Source organism: Aedes aegypti, chromosome 3 (assembly GCF_002204515.2).
Source record: "Aedes aegypti strain LVP_AGWG chromosome 3, AaegL5.0 Primary Assembly, whole genome shotgun sequence".
In the NCBI taxonomy this organism is placed as follows: Eukaryota; Metazoa; Arthropoda; class Insecta; order Diptera; family Culicidae; genus Aedes; species Aedes aegypti.
In genome coordinates, this window is record NC_035109.1 from 79,782,995 (window position 1) to 79,798,514 (window position 15,520).

The 15,520-nt window shown below is 38.0% G+C and overlaps 1 protein-coding gene across 3 annotated transcripts in view; it reads right to left on the reverse strand.

The window, feature by feature from the left end:
• LOC5579300 (FMRFamide receptor) overlaps positions 1 to 15,520 on the reverse strand; it is a 412,004-nt gene that overhangs the window by 370,856 nt on the left and 25,628 nt on the right. For all 3 annotated transcript variants that reach the window (XM_021848884.1, XM_021848883.1, XM_021848882.1), the window contains one exon: positions 10,821 to 11,705. The gene's annotated coding sequence lies outside the window, so the exon portion shown is untranslated. The remainder of the gene's footprint in view (positions 1 to 10,820; positions 11,706 to 15,520) is intronic.

Genomic DNA, 15,520 nt, shown 5'->3' on the forward strand with positions numbered 1-15,520 from the left:
ACACATAAAAAATCACGGTTATTTACGAAAAAGTGTGGATTTCGATAGAAATTTCAAACGTTGTCCATCCCACAGATGTGGATCAGTGGAACAGGAGGGTCCTTATTATGGATCAAATCGACTCATATTATGGATCAGAACACTATAAAAGCAATTTATCTGTGAAGTAAACGAATGGTGTGTTAGTGAAAGTGTACGTTTCGGCGTTTCTTTCGGAATCGTCTTATCGTTGATTCATAACTGTGGTAAGGGTTTCAAAGCCCCACAGTTATGAATCAACGATTCTATGAATACGGATAACATTTTATTTCATACGGACGAATAAAATATGCTAGAAGCTGTTATGATTGATTTCAATGCTGTACAGATTTATGGTTCACGTCGATAAAATGTGTTCTGCGTAATTGCAACTCCATTTGATGAGATATTCTCCGTTTAAGCCAACTTTGATCCATATCTGTGTGCTATCCATAACTGTGGGGTGACTGTATATAGAGAGAAGCATTTTAGTACATTTTCCATTATCTCGAGTGAAAAACAGCGTCCCAAAGCACGTCGTTCGTTCAAAACAAGGGTGGCGCGTTTTACCCCAACGGCGCATTTTACACCCAGTTCCCCTAAACTGTTTTTCCATGTGAGCTACGGAGTCGTCGTAGAAGCCTTCTCCGATCAATTAAAAATCGACGGCCGATCAGCTGATGGAGCAGCCTGTTGAAAACTAGAAGTGAGCCAAGCCAGCTTGAAATCCGTCGGTTGGCTTCGATCTGACACCACCTACCATCTATGGTTTAACGCCGATGTGCCACCCCTCCACCCTCGCTGGGTTTGATTGAGGAGCCAGTTTCCCGACGAAAGCCAACAACCGCTGCCAGTGCAAGGCGAGTGAAGAGCATGCCGTTCCGTAGGATGAAGACGAGCCGATCTGGGCCCCAGAAAGCCAAGGGAGGCCGGCGTCAAGCAAGCTCATGTGGTATGTGATCGATCATTCCTTTCTCCTATTTCCCAATAATCAAAATTTAGAAAATTAATCGAAAAAAAGTTTCTACAACAAATTCCAGGATCCACAAATAAATAAATAGAATCCTAGGATCCACACAGCAATCCTAAGATCCAACCTGACACACTTCGATCCACACTGCAATGAAATAAACCACACTGGAAACCAGATATCAACATTAGAAGCCTAGGATCCACAATGAAGTAACACAACCATCATTAAAATTCCAGGATCCATGCTGCAAACCCAAAAACCAGACTGCAGCATCAGGATCATCATTGGATTCCCAGCATCCCCACTGGAAAATCAGAATCCATATTGGATCCCCAGGATCCGTACTGAAATCCCGATATCTACACTGCCATCCCAGAATCCACACTGGAAATCCAGGATCCCCTCCCTTTCTCATCATTATAGCACGCCTTTCCTTACGCCTGATACATAGGTAGTTTGCTAACCAAAGAGCAAACCTCTCTGCCATGCCTTTCCACCAACCCATACATTCCTGCATGAACTGGCGTAGAGGCAGTGGTATATACGGTATACAGTGGGAGCCAGTTTAAAGCATCATCAATTCAATACAGTTTTCTGTAATTGACATTATACGATAGATTTAAGTTAAATTTGAATTACATATATTCAGACTTACCAAGACCTTGATGCCAGAATTGGCCTCTTTCAATGTCAATTACATAAGCGGACTTTCGTGGTGTATCTAACAAACGCCACGGATCTTCTGGCAAGGTTCGGTCGTATTGCGACAAACGGGTCAATAAAGGCTTAAATGCAGCATGAGATATTTTGTGTTCTAAGAAAAGATGCTAAATCTGACTCGACGACACTGTTAAGGATTACATTTTAATCGTTCAAATCTTCATCTGGGCTGTAGTAATCTTCAAAGGCAACAGACTTTTCCTCGTCGCTAACCAATTCCAATACAGGTATGTTCCATTTTTATCACGTTTTGATTTTGTCACGCTTCGATTTTGTCACGTTCCGATTTCGTCAACAAATTACAGTCGAATTTCGTTCGTTGCACTATCTTCAAGTGGGCTACGTTTTAATTGGGCTCCCGTTAGTTGGGCTATAGCCCACCTAAAACGAAGGCGAACGTCATTTTCTGACATAAGACGCAATTTATCAATGTTGGTAGCTCTGTTTTTCTTTTGTTCTATGTTATTTGACAGCTCAAAACTCAGCCCGATTAGTGAAAGTCTTTCACTAAGTGGGCTACAGGTTTAGTGCAACGAACGAAAGTTGACTGTATTCCGTTTTTATCAACACACAAAAATTGATTTTTTTTTTCAAATTTTCAAAATGTTTAGAATATAAGCTAAATACTTATTTTGAAAAAATTGAAATGCTTTTTAACAGCTTCAGAGGGTGGTATGTCATTTGGTATAAAGTCGTTTGGCATAAAGCCGTTTGGCATAAAGTCGTTTGGCATAATGGTCATTTGGCATAAAGTCGTTTGACATAAAGGTCGTTTGGCATAATGGTCGTTTGGCATAATAGTCCTTTGGCATAATGAGTCTGAAATCAAGAATTTCTTAAGATGAGATTCGTTTTTACGTTTCTATTGAATCTGTCTGATGACATCAGGCTTGTTGTGGATTCAATAATTGACAATAATTGATACAAAATGTCTCTTTATTCTACTATCATATGCTCTTGAATAAACTAAAGCATATTAGGAAAGTTATTGTCAATAATATTTTATAATTTATGCAGAAATTACCCTTCTTTCAAGTATAAATTCTTCTTTTGTGTTCCGCTATTGGAATAACTGTTCTTTCAAGATTTCTTTATTTTTTAGATATTTTGTTGTTCCCAACTGACAAAATGGCGGCAATTGATAACATTGATCTGCTCAAGTTATCAGCAAAAAGAGAAATCGATTACTGCAGTTACTTTGATGGGTTGCCAGCCCGTATCCCGAATACCAGTGTCCCGAATATCCCGCTTCAACAAAAAGTCCACTTCCCCGAAAAGTTTGTGGCACTCATACTTGTCGTAACTTTAAACATTTCAGAGCCATCTGATATGCACCCTTCTTTATTTAATTGGTGGTTCTTTCGAGTTTTACCGTCCTCAATATTTTTTCCACCATGAGTATAGCCAAGAATGACAGAATACCTGCTTCTTTTGATTGCTTATCGTTCTTGCTCGTTTACCTTCCAGCCACTAAAAACTATTATAGCACCTATTTAAACTGCATCACTTTTCGGGGAAACGAGTCATTCAAGGAACCGGCATTCGGGGAACCGACATTCAGAGAAACGACATTCGGGGAAAAGTAGGACAAGAGCTATAATTCTGAACGCAATTTTTGATGTCTTTTCATTTTATTATGCCGCAATAGTTTTTGCCGTCCAATCTTTTATTGATTTAATCATAAATTTTGCCTTCTTCTAAAAATAGGCTGTTCTTTATATTTAGGGGGAGATCCCCCAGTACCGGACACTTAAGCCACTAAATTCATAATTCGAAAAATATTGATTTTATGGGCTCGTGTTACCCATTTATGATAAATATTATCATTTTTATAGTGTACAAAAATAAATTTGAAAATATAAATATGAATTTTGATATTGAATTTTGATGATGAGTTTTAGTACCAAATTGATCGATCTAGAAAAGTGGCACCCAATACCGGACAAGATCTGGAAATGCCTCGAATTCTGTAAATTTGAACATCATCGAATGTGTACACTATAGGAATAGTTTATAATTACCAATTCAATGCATTTGCATCATTTACAAGAATAATTTGAGTTTTTCTTAGTTTGCAAGATGCCTATCAAAAACCTCTTTCATATATGATGAAAAATAGCACATTTTACGATGTTGTTCTGAATGTTCATTATTCTTAATTTTATTGCATATTTGATACCATGATCGACGGAACCCATGAAAAATAAAAGTATTCTGAGACACTGATGCAATAATTACAAAGATATCATATAACAAATCAAGCTGTCCGAAACTGAGGGACAGGAGGTGCTTAACCAAAATTGTAATTTGTCCATATTTAGTTCAATTAAGGTACAAAATACATTCATACTATCAAATTAGGATTATGTTCGATCATGCTTGCGGGATTCAAAGTATCTTTTCATGTTCAAAATATTTACTAAATAGGCTCAAAATTAAGTGGATACGTCAATTTTTTAAAGATTTTCAAACTTTTCTACTTTTTTAAATAGGCATGCATATTTCAAGGATGTGTTATTCTACGCAATCATTAGTCTACATAATAGCTTTCTTTTCTACTAATACACCATCTTGATTGGACCATGATTTCTCAATGTTTCGGCTTTGTCCGGTATTGGGTGCTGTCCGGCACTGGGGGATCTCCCCCTATACTGTTTTAAATTGTATTATTTAGTCAAGCTAAATGTTCACCATTTATTTATTTCGCAATTCTTGCAAGATGTGCTGCTAGAATAATAATTACTTTAGAACCTGTAAATATTCAACATATTTAAACACAAGATCTCCTTTCAAGATATGCTGGAAAAATATTATTTTAATCACAAATTTTCCATCCTTTCGATTATAGACAGTATTTTTGATGTACACTTTCAAAATTAAAATTTATATTGAATCGTTCAAAAGTTTTGCCACATATATTTTCTTTCAAAAATGTGTTGTTCATTTGACAACTCAACGATACTTTATGTTCTGGGATGTGGAGAAAATTATTATTCCAAAAAGATCTTCCACCAGACCCGACACGAGTTTTATTTAGTTACTAGTGGTCCCGGCAAACTTTGTCTTGCCATCAAGTAGGCTGTTGAAAAATGTAATGGAATCTCCTATACAAAATGACATATTAGTACACACCCGTTTTACCAAATTTTCCGGCAACATCCCTAAACTTTTTCGTCACACGAACACGTCGGAACCCTACAAGAAGACAACAGTGAAAAAATTGTGCAAATCGGGTGTCCCGTTCTCAAGTTATTTCGTGACATACAAACACCACTCTATTTTTATTTATATAGATGCTCTTTAATGTCACTACAATTTTTGACATTCATAGCTTGGATTATCTCTGAACAACCACCACGCTTTTTGAGAAACTACGAAAAAATTTTGCTATGGGCTCAGTGGTGTTGATCTCGGTAGAAGCTTCGAAAATGCCGATATTCATTCTAACTCAATCATTATGCCAAACGACCATTATGCCAAACGGCCATTATGCCAAACGACCATTATGCCAAACGACTTTATGCCAAACAACTTTATGCCAAACGGCTTTATGCCAAACGACCTTATGCCAAACGACTTTATGCCAAACGGGGTACAATCGCTTCAGAGTTAAATTTTCGACATTATGTTAATATTGAGCATCTACGATACATGGTAGGAGTCAAGTCAAGGGGCCTTCCTTAGCCGAGTGGTTAGAGTCCGTGGCTACAAAGCAAAGCCATGCTGGGTTCGATTCCCTGTCGGTCCAGGATCTTTTCGGAATGGAAATTTCCTTGACTTCTTTGGGTATAGAGTATAATCGTATCTGCCACACGATATACGCATGCAAAAATGGCAATTTTGGCAAAGAAAGCTTTCAGTTAATAACTGTGGAAGTGCTCATAGGAACACAAAGCTGAGAAGCAGGCTCTGTCCCAGTAAGGACGTTAATGCCAAGAAGTAGAAGAGTCAAGTCATATACGAATCAATAAGGTTTGACTGCTAATCAATTGGAGTTTTCAAATTTAGCATGGTCTGTTGAACAAGATTGGCCCATCTATCAACAATCGAGAGTTGCTCTGGCCACGTCCTAGCAACAACTGGAATTTGTGATTAGTTGAATACGTACTTAAGTTAGTTGCAGAAACCTCTCCTTTTTCTTATATAACAAGACAAAAAAGTTTTCTATGTAAATTTGATAGACATATAAACCTCCCTCCCCCTATGGTATGATTTTTTGTATGGAAATATAGAATAATTTGTATGGCACTTAAGATATCTCATATCCCCCCTGCCTCCCTCCATAACCGCATACATATTTAATGGACGATCCCATATATGTTCAGTTCTTTTTGATAACGGATGCACTTGGGAATAAACTCAAGAATGTTTGGGAAACGGCAAAAGACATGATCGAGTTTATTTTATTTTGATAAGACTGTCAACCTTGTCATATTTTGAAACTTATCTTCTATCTCTCAAACTCGATATTATTGCACAAATTATAGAAAACAGCAATTGATTAGATACTGTTTCAAGGGGTAGAGGAAGAGGTCCAGCAAGACTAAGCAATATGTATAAGATTTTGATGCCATCCCAAATCTACTGGAATCTTGATCTTTGAGCAGACATGAATCCCTTCCCCACATGGAGACTAAAAGGTTAATTGGGTGGCTTATACCAACAGCCATACCCTTTTGCAGAAAACATTACAGAAGAATTTCTTACCAAAAAGTTCTTATCTGATGATGCTTGTACTAGAGTTTGTACACTTTTGTGTTTCTGATGAACTTCTATATAAATAAGAATGGAATGGTGTTTGTACGTCACGAAATGCCTTAAGAACGGCCTGATAGACTCACACGATTATTTCACTGTTGCATTGGTCAAGTGTTCCGAGGTGTTTGAGTAAAGTAAACGATTTGGAAAATTATCTCGAATAACTGGAAAAACACCTTGAAACTAATCCGTCGTTTTGTATGGGAGATTGCATGCTATTTTTCAGCCGTCTAATTGATGGAACACAAAGCTTGACGGGACCACTAGTATTTAATATTATATTTACTCAACAAAAAGCTAGAATTTAAGGTTAGTTTATTGCCAGCCTATTTGTGATCTAACGTAAAGCTAAAAGGCGCTGGTGGTGCTTTTCTAGATTGGCGAATCTTTGTCGAAGTTAATAACTTTAGAAGAAAGATCACCACAATCATGTTCCTGTTAAATTTGGCAATTCAAGGTACAGGAAACCGTAAGTATTAATTTCAGCTTGCAAAACTTTCGCAACATCACCCCACATTCTAATGTGGCCAAAAATGCAAAAAAAAATGCTTTCGCAGAAAAACTCTCAGTTAATAACTGTGGAAGAACACAAAGCTGAGAAGAAGGCTATTTCTCAGTTGGGATGTAATGCCATAAAGAAGAAAAAGAAGAAGCAGAAGGATGAGGTTGAACAGTAGTAAAAGATGTTTTTTCTGGTTTAATCTTTCTTAAAAAAAAATGATCAGCTTGCCCTACTTCCTTGTAGTTATTTTTACAAATATGACGTATCTTGTGATGCAAAGGACATTTATGTGATTATCGTTCTAATATTCTTTATTACATTCATTGAAACTATAACCAAGAAAATTAAAGCTATAAATTATTTATTACAAAATCATATTGATTGATAGGAGTCTGCAAACACCTTTCATTACGAACCTTTATAAATGAACAATCAAAATGCTCCTCACAGCTACTAAACACCAATACTGTGCATTTACATGATGAACGTGTGTATTATCTGCAATGTATATGACAAACTGCAATTTGCATTTCCAATTTGTAAAATATTTTGTCTAAGAAAATTATTCCGTTTTTGTCACGGTTCCGTTTTTGTCAACTGAAAAACGCCGATCGTGCTGATAAAAACGGAACATACCTGTACTTCATCACCTTGGACTTCAAACGTGTCATGCACGTCGTATGTATTTTTCCAAAACTCCGGTGAAGGTACACTTGGTTCAATTTTAACTGTATTAGCTTTCGCATTGCTCACAGTTTCTGTTGGACATTTATTTAAGTTTGACATATTATCCATTTGATGAACTTTTAAGCGATTGCAAATTTCTGGCAACTTTTAAACAGCTTTAAACAAGCATTTTCTAGGACCAAAACAAAAAAAAATCATTCAGCATCAACAGTGCTGACAAAGGGCGACCAAACCTCCGAAATGCTGCATAAAATTTGACTTGCATTGCACATGCCAGTTAATGATCAACAAGCATGTCAATGGCTGATAAAGAACAGAGAGCATATGTTATGCGAACCAGCTGCTAGTTTACATCGAATTTTAATGCTTGGTTGTTACCTGTAAAGTATACCACATACAAGACGCTGATAAAACAGGTAGTCCTCTACGGGCATGAGAAGTAGACAATGCTTGAAGCAGAGATGCATTTTGAACGCTCATGTTCTGTGAGCGTTCACAAATGTTCCTTTGATTGCTCTCGTGTTCATGTTCAGTTTTTGAACAAACGCAAGGATCACTAGACTGATCGCGGATTCGTGTTCTTCAAAATTTTTGACAAGCTCGCTTTTACTGCTTTGACCTTACAGTCCCACGATTCCAACACACAATCTACATCTCTTGTGGATCCGTTGATTATGCCATGGCTGCGTCCCAACAAGGGAATGATACTCATTAATTGAAACTAATGAAATCTGGGATGAACGGTCAAGACGGTCACCCATATAGATAGAAAACCATGCATTTTCGCAAATGTATATCCGTTTTTCGGCTTTGGTTTCGGAAAACCGGAAGACAGTTACGATCAGATTCGACGTGGATAAATTGCAGACGTGGTAGCAATATTGAAAAGCTTGTTAGTGAATAGTGAATGTACATAATTTGTAATGCAATAAATTTCCTAGTATTCTGAAAATTCCTTTGAAAAATAAAGGCATCTTTTGAAAATAAAATCTATGTTTATTCAGGAATAAGTCAAAATTATCTTAAGACCGGTATTATATTTTGCGCTTTGAAGGTATGCTTTAAAGACTAATCGAATAATCATGCCAATGAAAACTTCAGAATATGGGTCAAGGATTGACGATATAAGAGATGTTTTGAGAAGGGTCATCGCTCGGTCACTAAAGCGTCATTGATTGTTGATCGTTGTTTAGTTATTAGTACGACTCTGAAATAGAAATGATATTAAATAAATAACTTTTCTTTGATTAAGGTTCAAGAATCCATCATTCAATCATCAGCAATCATCAAAAATTAAAAACCAGTTTTTTCGTTCAAATTTCAATCAATCCTTATAAAAATCTATCATCGTATTTCAAGTGGCAAGTGAAATACAATGATAGATTTTCAAAATCATTGCTTCGATTTTGAGCAAAAAAAACTGGTTTTGAAAAATTATAAAACGATGATGGTTATTTTCCTCTTAAAAACAGTTTTTAACTTGAAAATATTGAACTGGAATGCGTCTGCATTTGCACCATATTTGTATCGATGAGAACAACGAATGACGGTAACGGTTGCCACGCAATGAACAGAGTTCTGTGATCAAACGTAACAAATTGTTTGAACTTGAACACGGCTCTCGTGAGCACAAGGTTTGAACAGATCATGAACAGAACGCGTTCAAATGCATCTCTGGCTTGAAGAGGACCTGCAAGCACTAGGAGTCTTTGAACGACGTGTGCTTAGTACGATATTTGACGGAGTATGTGAGAACGGTGTATGGAGGAAAATAATGAATCTCGAGCTTGCGCAACTCTACGGTGAACTCAGTATATTCAGAAAGTCGCCAAAGCTGGAAGGGTACGATGAGCTGGGCACGTTGCGATAATGCCAGGCAACGATCCCACAAAAATAGTGTTCACATCGAATCCAGCCAGTACAATACGAGGAGGGCCGAGCTAGGTTTTGTGGCCAAGTGGAACAGGATCTTGCAAGTGTGGGACGATCGAGAAACTGGAGGCAAGCAGCCAAAGACCGAGTTTATTGGCGTAACTCAGGGGGCGCAGGTCACGTCTTAAAGAACGTAACGCCATCAAAAATTTAAAAAGTAAGTATTTTAGGAAGTTTTTAGATGGATTAGAGCACCTCTTGCACGCACTAAATTTCCAAAACGGGGATCTTGACAAAACAAACGATCTACAAATATATAACAACCTTGTAGCGACCAGAATTATGAGATATCCTTGTTCCTTGAATTCACGAATAGATCTCCAGTTACGAATGTAGAATCATATGCTTAAACAGTAATTATCGAAAGACCTGAACTTGTACACATTTACGCCTGATAAAGAACCACATAAACCAATTATCCTCTTCTTTCTGACGTTACGTTATATCTGAAACAGAGTCTACTACTACTTCTTGGTATTAACGTCCTCACTGGGGACAGAGCCTGCTCCTCAGCTTAATGTTCTTATGAGCACTTCCCCAGTTATTAACTGGGAGCTTTCTTTGCCTTAGTTGCCATTTTCGCATTCGTATATCGTGTGGCAGATACGATTATACTCTATGCCCAGGGAAGTCAAGGAAATTTCCATTACGAAAAGATCCTGGACCGACCGGGAATCGAACCCAGACACCTTCAGCATGGTTTTGCTTTGTAGCCGCGGACTCTAACCACACGACTAAGGAAGGCCCCTTTTCAGCTTTATGCTCTTATGAGCCCTTTCACAATTATTAGTTAGAAGTTAGAAGTTACTCTATGCCCTGGGATTTTGAGAAAATTTCCAACTCAAATGAATGAAGCATAGGCAAAACAATTTATATCTTCAAACCACTCCTCAGAACGAAAAGAAACTCGAAATAAACAAACTAATTAAATACCTCAATGCAAAACACAACACAGTAAAGCAGATTTACAACCAAGCGCGAAAGAAAAAGAACTTTTTCAAAACAGATCCTACAGATAAAGCTATCCTATAACAAGTTGGTAAACAATTTTACTAACAATAGGTTCCTACTCATAGCAAAGAAAAAGGACGGAGGACGGAATGGAGGACACATCCTAACCCATATAAACAGACCACTTCTTCTCCCCCGTTAAAAAGAAAACTTCCTTCCAAGAATAACCCGAAAACACCAATAAACGGCCCGGCTCATTTTCATTTTATTGCTTTTTACCTTTATCTCAGCTGCGTGTTGATACTGTTTTGCACGTCGTCCATCGTTTCTGCGCCCCAAAGGGGCAGCTTCTCGAGCTCTGGTCCTAAACTTAATCTGCGCCTATTGTCGACAACACTCCGAAGGCTCTCAGCTGGTGGCACTTCGAAAATGTAATTAAGCCTCACTACACGCGCTCCGCTTCCACTTCTGACTATACTTTTTTCGCAAAACTACTTGTATACGGCAAACTCGGAGGACGATCAGCCACTTTCAATTCGGTTGGGCTGTCTTACGAGTGTAAATTCTTCTGTTTTTCCTCCTGTGCCTCGACACTTCTAATTAATTTAATGTTTGCAACTTTTCCATAACTTGCCACTAGCTTTTCTTCGACAGTTCGTTCGCAACTCACTTATTCCGCTTGGATTGCTTCATTTGCATAAAACTCCCTCCCTTAGACGTGGCACGCCCAACTGACGCTCACTTTTTGCAATCTGCACTTTACAATGGACTTGATTTCTCTTCGTCCTTAAATAACAACTGCTGGAAAAAATAAACTTTCATAGGGATTTTTCTCGTCTGGGAACGCACGTCACTCTTGGCCAAGCTGATGGAAAGTTGACGATCAAAACGACACTTTTTCAACTCACAATGGACACTTTTGCATCACTTTGCCATTTGGTGCTCAACTGCCAGCAGAATGCTCTGCCAACCGTCGATGATGATGAAGATGATGGTGATGATGGTGGTGTAAACGTTTTCTCCGAAAATTTGAACTTTAGCTGGACGTTGCACCTCATACCGAGATGCCATCGAGGGATGGACTCGCCATTGGTATGCGTTTGTAGTTTTTCCAGGTGGTGTCCTTTTGCACTTGGTGGAAGTTGCTTATCGGATGACGCAGTTCTGTGGGTGGAGAAATTGGAGAAAAGGTATCAATCGGTATTAGTTTAATCCTTTGCAAATGGTATGGAAAAATATGGAAACATAGACTTGTGGACAAGCATAAGAAGTATATGAAGTGTTACAAGAGGTTACAAGTATAAGATATATGTACAAGCTAGTCTGCTAACAATATCAATTAATAGAAAATAGATAATTTTCAGAGTATACCACAGAGAAGGGAGTGGGACGTTTCGGATCAGATTAGGATATATCACATTTCTCCAATAGTTACGTAAAGGAATGTCTCCAGAATTACTATAAAAAAGTCCAAAGATTCTCCCGATGCTCCCAGAATGTTTTTTTTTTTTAAGATTCACCCAAGGAAACTTTTAGTATTCCACTAGCAAAATCACTTGGGATCTCTGTATTTATATTAATTCATAAATTCGTCACGTTATTCCTGTGGAATCTCCTATTGGAATTTCTTAAGGTTTTCCTTATTGTCCAAGGTACATTCCCAGAGTTCCCGTCACAAACAGGTATTCTCAAAAATTTCTTTGCAAATTATTAGTTTTTCTATTTGATTTTTGAATATGTATAACTCGTACTGGAAAGGGGTTTGTTTTTTTTTCGGTTCATCGGTGCGGTTCCTATCTCTCCGTTTGCGCGCGATTCTGGGCAGCGCATCGGAGAAGCCCAAGCAATCGTGTCCAGTTCAGGTTGTGCGAGTGCGAAAAGATATTAGTGTTCAGTCGAGGATGGATTACAAACTGGTGAGCTCGTTTCATGCTTATGAATTCTTATTTATACCGATGCTACATTACTTTTGTATTTTTTAAACAAACTATGGATAATTCTTCACTACAAGAGACGGCATAAGCCCTTATTATGTTTTAAATTATTCTAATATACATCTACCTTTCTTTATCCTCATTATCAAAAATAACCTTTGATTAGTTCGATATTATAAATGTCGACGTGACAGGTTTACGCTTTCTTAAAGAGACCCTATACGGTTTATTTTATAAAATTTTCTGGACAAATTCATTAATTTAAGTCGGAATGCATAAAATTAAGAAGATTGAATGGTGTTTTAAATTATTTTTTTCAAACATTTATTATTATCGTTTTTGTATTTTTCAAACAAACTTTGCGTGGTTCGTCATTTTAAGTATCGGCGCAAACCCTTATTCTTATTAAATATAATTTTAATATACTTAGCTTTCTTGAATGAAAACCTAAAAATAACCTTTGATTAGTTCAACATTTTGAATATCGACGAATTTTCTTAATCTTCTATATTAAAATATCTTTTCACCGCGAGACAAAATGCCAAAAAGTTTTAGGAAAAAGTCGTATTATTTCTCCTTATCCACGGATCGCATCACCGACCAAAGGTGACTCTCAGATCTTTTCCTTCCTCACTAATAGACACCCTTCCCGTGGTGATTGTAGAGATGCAGAGGTATTCTCGGTCTCTAGAAGCAATATTCATTACACCCTAACATTCCTTCCCCATCCCAACTGACTGTAAGGACTTGGTCGGCGCCGTTATTGATCAAAAATATGAGATCTGCTAAAATTGCACTTACCGTTACCGATTAAGGTAATCCTTTGGCCTTTGTTCGACCGCCTCAATCTCTGGTAATGCCTCCAAAAAATTGTGATTGCAACTAACAGAGTTTTAAATTCCTACACTAGTTCTTCCAAGTGTTCCTATCGGTATTCGTTCAAGAATTTCTTCTGGGGTTCCTCCAAAAGTTACCTCCGGGAATCCTCCTGAGGTTTCTCGTGGGATTCCTACAGGAGTTTATCCAAGGATTCTTCAAGGAAACTCCTTCAGGAATTCCTCCAGTAGTTTCATTCAGGAGACCCTGAAAATTCTTCAGGAATTGCTCCAGGAGTTCGTTTAGGAATTCTTATAGAAGCTTCTTAGGGATTCCTTCAGGAATTCTTCGGGAATTCCTCTAGAAGCTCGTTCAGGAATTGCTACACGAGTTCATTCGGGAATTCTACCAAGAGTTTCTCCAGAAGTGCCTTCATCAATTCTTTCAGGAGTTCCTTCAAGAATTCCTCCAAGAGTTCCTGCAGGGGTGTCTTTAGTGATTTATGCTGAAGTTACTTCAGAAATTCGCACAGTAGTTTCTCCAGGAATTATTCCAGGAATTCCTTCAAGAAACCCTCCAGAAGCTCCTTTATGAATTCCTTCAGGAGTTCTTTCAGAAATTCCTCCAGCAGTTCTTTCCGAAATTCCTCTAGGAGTTCTTTCAGAAATTGCACCAGGTGTTCCTTCAGAAATTTCTCCAAGATTATCATCAGGAATTCCTCCGTGACTTTATTCAGCAATTCATCCAAGAGTTTCTCCAGGAGTACCTCCAGTGATTCCTCAAGGAGTTCCTTCAGGAATTTCTCATGGAGTTCTTTCAGGAATTCCTCAAGGACTTCCTTTAAGAATTCCTCTAGGAGTTCCTTCAGGGTTTACTCCAGGAGTTCCTTCAGGAATTACTACAGGAGTTCCTTTGGGAATTCTGTCAGGAGTTTATTCAGGAATTGCTTCAAGGGTTTCTTGAAGAATTCCTCCAGGGACTCCTTCAGGAATCCATTCAGGAGTTCCTCCAGAAGTTCGTCCAAGGTTCCTCCGAGGGTTAATCCAGAAGTTCCTTCAGAAATACATCCAAGAGAACTTTCAGATATTCATCATAGCATTCTTCCAAAAGTTTCTACAAAAATTCCCCCAGAAGCTCCTTTAGGGATTTCACTAAAATTTCCTTCCGAGATTCTTCCATGAGTTTTTTTTAAACTACACCTTCAGAAATTCCTCCAAGAGTATCATCAGGAACTCCTCCATGACTTCCTTCAGAAATTCCTCCAAGAGTTCCTCCAGGAGTACCTCCAGCGATTCCTCCAGGAGCTCTTTCAGGAATTCATCAAGGAGTTCCTTTAAAAATTCCTCCAGGAGTTCCTTCAGAAATACCTCCAAGAGTTCCTTCAGGAATTCCTTTAGTTGCTCTTCAGAAAATTCTCCACGAGTTCCTTCAGGAAATCCTCAAGGAGTTCCTTCAGGAATTCTTCCAGTAGTACCTTCAAAAATTTCTCTAGAAGTTTATTCAGGAATGCCTCCACGAGTTCCTTCAGGAATTTCTGCAGGAGTTCCTTCAGGAATTCGTCCAAGAGTTCCTTCAAGAACTGCTTCAGGAGTTTCTTCGGGAATTATTCCAGAAGTTCCTTCAGAAATACATCCAGGAGAACTTTCAGATATTCGTCATAGCATTCTTCCAAAAGTTTCTTCAAAGATTCCTCCAGAAGCTCCTTCAGAGATTTCACCAAAATTTCCTTCCGATATTCTTCCATGATTTTTTTCAGAAATTGCACCAGGAGTTATTTCAGGAATTCCTCCAAGAGTATCATCAGAAATTCCTCCATGACTTCCAGCGATTCCTCCAGGAGTTCCTTCGGGAATTATCCCATGAGTTTTTTCAGCCATTCAGGAATTGCTTTAAGAGTTTCTTCAAGAAATCCTCCAGGAGTTCCTTCAGGAATCCGTTCAGGAGTTCCTCCAGAAGTCCGTTCATGAATTTCTCCAAGAGTTCCTTCAGGAATTCATCCAAGAGTTCCTTCAAGAATTCCTCTAGTAGTTCCTTCAGACAATTAATTTATTTTATTTATTTGTTTAATTCTCAACTAGTTCCTTTAGGAATTCCTTCAGTAGTTTCTTCAGGAAATTCTCCAAGAGTTCCTTCAGGTAATTCTCCAAGAGTTCCTTCAGGAATTCCTCCAGGATTTCCTTCAGAAATTAGTCCAGAAGTTCGTTCAGGTAATCTTCCAGGAGTTCCTTC